The following is a 4,821-nucleotide window of genomic DNA, read 5'->3' as shown; positions in this document are numbered from 1 at the left end:
GTTCATATTCGTAAATATTATTAATTAATATATATTACTGGTTTGATTATTATAAAATAAATAAATGTATTTAATATTTATAAAAGTTTTAAAATATTTTAAAGAAAAAACACACCAAAAAAAAGATAAAAATCCTTCCCTTTTCATAAGCGTTATTTTGTTTATATATCTGATTTTAAAAATATTTGACAAGTAAAAGTAAAAAATTATTATTTTACTACGTGTTACGTCACAAGAGGTAAGTAACTCATTTCGCAATGTCATGACTATGAATAGTGGGTCGCGTGCTGATAATAAATTGAATATGAGTATACACGGAATAATAAATATTTCAGAGCTTGAGAATCATAGTATTTTACACTCTTCTGGTCTTATTCCTTTTCAGAACCAGTCCAAAAATCTAAAATAAAAGAGATCTTAAATCATTAATGCATCTAAAAAAAGATAAGAAAGAAGGGAAAAAATGTATGTAGAATAAGAATAAAATATAAACACGTTTTATGTAAGAATATCTTTTTATAATAAAAATTTTATTTTTCATTCTTATAAAATTCTGCATATTTTAGCGTTTATATATATATATATTCTCTATATTCTATGTATAGATGTATAGATGTATATGTATACTTTTAGTAGTAAACAAACTTCAATAATTAACATCGAAATACAATTTCGAAAATAATATTTATCATTAAATTATATATATATAGATAACTTATGCAATATTAAAAATTCAATTAATGGAATTTATGTTAAAAAATACTGAAAATATATATTTGTATACGTTTGAATTATATATAGGGGAGATCGGGGCAACTTCGGCATGCGGGGCAAGTTTGTCAAGCGCTTTTTTTATAAAACAAATTAAAAGGAGACTTTGGTTATAGGTTAGGCAGTTGAGTTTTATTGGTGGCTTGTTGAGTGTAGTGTTTTTATTGTTCTCCAACAAGCGTAGTTGAATTATCAAGCAAATTTTCATTTTCGTTCAATTCCATATAATATTTTTTTTCCATTTATATTGAATTGGCAGGTTTTGTTATAATTCCATGATAACGAAAGTTACTTTTCCTGTTAGAAGGATGTAACTTCAACTTATTCACGTGGCCAGATCGTGGCTTGGCATTCTGTTCTCAGGGTTGTACTTAATGTTTCGAAATCATGACTAGCGGGGTAAGATCGGCAACATAAAGCCACATTAGAAGCAAAGGATAAAAATCAAACAGATGATAAATGAAAACATGTTTGCATTTGTTATTCATGTATATATGTCTTTGAACTTGCATTTCGTTGTAATAATATTAAATGGGTGTTGGATTTGTATTTCTTTGTTTTAATAGTGAATTCCAACTTATACATTGTTAATAACATAATTTTATATACGTGCCTATCTTGCCCCATTACTGTTGCCCCTATACCAGGGGCAACTTTAATAAAAATAATTAAAATAATTACAACTTTACAAAAAGAGAGAAGTTGCCGATCTTGCCCCTATACCCGGGGCAACTTCGTCAATTTCTCTCTTCTTGTAAAGTTGTAATTATTTTAATTATTTTTATTTCCAAACTGATTTTAACCAGTTCTATAGTAAGGTAACATTCCAATAGACAATATGAAAAGCTTTTTTTTTTCAGTTTACAGCAGTATTTATTACACAAAATTTAAGTAAAGCTTAACATGCCGATCTTGCCCCGATCTCCCCTATATATATGTTCAATTATTCGGCGATTAATGAAGAGAATAATTGTTAAATAATCTACAAAATATTAATTAATTAATTATAAATAAGTAAATATATTTGAAAGTAATGTCTTATAATTAGCTTTTTTTATTACTATTAAATATATTGAAAAAAGGCAGCTAGCCAAGCTTTTTTTTGTGAAAAAATCAAAATAAATATAGTACTAGAATAATAGGAACAGGAAATATTTATTTAATTGTAACAAAATGAGCCAAAATAATAAAATAATTAGATTTTTAAAAGAATTAATGATATCCAACCGCTTTAATTTCAATTTTTTTTATCTACTTGATTTGTTTTAAAGTATCTTATTCCAATTATCTTAAAGCTAATTTTAAATTAATTTAAAGAAAAGAACATTAATAATTCGGTTATCTTCGAATTATATTTAATAAAAATGGTATAAAAATGTGATAAAAGTACTGTCTTTTGAATTTAATCATTAATAGAAAATCATTTTTTTTTCTTAATTTTAATTAAGTAAAATAAAATAACGTCAATATAAAACAATTTTCAGCATTGGTTAAGTAATAAATGAAAGAGGTTTGTTACGGGAATTTGAATTCATTAGAAGCAATAGTTCAATAATTAGAAGGAATACAATCCAGTTTAAGCTAAGCATCAATCAATATCAAGATAGATGCAGTCTTTCTAAACAATTCAATATTTTCTCTTAACAGTTATTTAAATTAATTGTTAAATAAATTTTCGACTTATTAAAAAAATTCTTTTATAATTGAAAATGATTTAAAATTTTTTCCTTATTCAAAAAACTTTTAAATGCGAATTTAATAATATAAACACGGATAAAGATGTCAAATTTAACGTTTAATGACAATAAATTTGAAAATATCTACGCTAAATATTTAATAATAAAAAAGTGAAGTAAAGATATAAAGTGAATTTATGTATATTAATGTCAGTTTTTCAGTTTAAAAATTAAAATTAAGGAAGTTTTAAAGGTACATTTTGACAGTAAATTTGCTTATAATGTCACTTTTGTAAATGCCTAATAAAATATATAAGAAGTTTATTATATACGTTTTATTTTAATTATAAATTCTGATTATAAACTATATAAAACTAATAAAATTAAGAACTAATGTAATTTATAATAAATTATTGGCAAACACGTCGGGTTTATTATGCCAGAATATCATTTACTCTCTTTTATTTTTAATAATTTCTTTATTAAAGTTTTCACCATAACTTAAATCATATAATACATAGAACTGTATAAAGTTTCATTATATTATAAAAATATATGATAAATTTCTATAGTAATTTGTAAGTGAGATTTTTTTAAAATATTAAATGCCACAAAAATTTCGTATGGGGACAATTAAAATTTGAATTTTAAATCAAATAGAAAATTAATTATATAACGTTAATAATTAGCTTATAATTTCTTATAGAAGAAAAACAATGAAGTGTATTATATTGCAACAAAATATCAATACAATATAAACAAAATTGATACTAGATACTAAGTTCCTAATGCTTTAGTTGTAAACTTATTATTAATAATTCATCTATATAGACCTACATACGTCTATATCACTAGTACTTGATGATGTCAGTCTGTAGGTCTGTTGTTTCTCATCGTATTTCTCATGAAAAATTTCAGTCGTTTCAATATAAAAAAAACTAATCTTTTGTTTGCACAGGTGGTTATTGGCAATGTACTGTACTTGTAATTTTTTTTAAACTTTCTCCACATAAAAACGAAACGAAACTCTTCAAAAATTACGTATAATTTTATAATTTTCTTTATTTCTAATGTTTTTTTCCCCTTCCACAATTTTACTTCGATAAGAAAAATAGCTTAATTTTCTTGGAATCTGTTTCCATTTGATGTATAAAATCGAAAAAAAACTATTGTTATTTTTATTCAATGAAGTCTAGATGAAAAAATTGGCTAATATATTATATTGTTTTTTTTCTGTCTTTATTAGATTTACATTACTAAATTGTAAAGAAAAGGTAAAGATTGAACCTTTTTTTCCTAAAAAACTATTCAGCAGTTGATGAAGGAATGCTGTTTTAATACTGCAATCGAGATATTTTTATTCCATCTCCTTCCAAACATGAAAAAGGGATTGAAATGTTTTTAAAAAGTTTTCTAAATTTACTGTCTAAACTTGCTTTTATTTTACCTAAAACCAAAAAATAAACAGCAGAGTCGGCGTAAGATATTGTGTTTTTTTAAATCGATATTAATCGTCTGTGAATATCGATTTAATGCTTTTGTTATAGAAAAAAATAGCTTATTGTCTACAAAGATATTATAAAATCTGATTTTTTACAACGTTTAAAATACAACTTATAAAAAAAAAAATACTTGTTACTCTATTCAACGATTTCTTGTAATGACTATTGAGTTGCTTTAAATAATTCTGTCAGAAAGCAACTGCATTATGTCTGTTAATTTACTTTGTGACATTCATCTAATCTTACTTTTGCTGTTAATTCTTAACAATTTGGTATAAAGAATATATTAAGCAGAGAACTAAATGATCAATTCGTGTAACACACTCAATACAATTTAAAAATGAAACCCAGATAAATTCCAAAAATATTTTCTTAATGGATTAAGAATAATCAGTTATTATATGTAGGCTATACGAAATTATTTTCAGAACACTTCTTGCCTCATGGCATGTAAAACTGAACATAGTAATTACATATTTAAGCAAATATTCATAAAATAACACTCCGATAATTACTTTATGCCATAATGCTAGCACTTTTCAACACACACACATTAAGATATTCATTATTATTATTAAATGAACTATAAACAGAGACGTTTCACGGCTAGATTATTTGACTAGCAAATTCTTCACAACAACAAATGAACACATGTTTATTAAGTAATTTATATAGAAACATGCATATGGTAACACGACTACATGGCTATTAAACTTTTATCTTTTAACAATGAGGAAACATGAAAAGAAAAAAAAAGTAAATTAAAAATGTTCATTAAACATAATTAAACTTAATTTAGTTATAAAAATATCTCCAATATTATTATCAAATGTCAATTTTCCAATTTCAAAACACATAGACGTATTCTTCTG

This window comes from Centruroides sculpturatus, unplaced genomic scaffold (genome assembly GCF_000671375.1).
Source record: "Centruroides sculpturatus isolate CEXI.00-Female unplaced genomic scaffold, Cexi_2.0 scaffold265, whole genome shotgun sequence".
Taxonomy (NCBI): Eukaryota; Metazoa; Arthropoda; class Arachnida; order Scorpiones; family Buthidae; genus Centruroides; species Centruroides sculpturatus.
Note: the sequence above shows the minus strand (reverse complement) of the source record.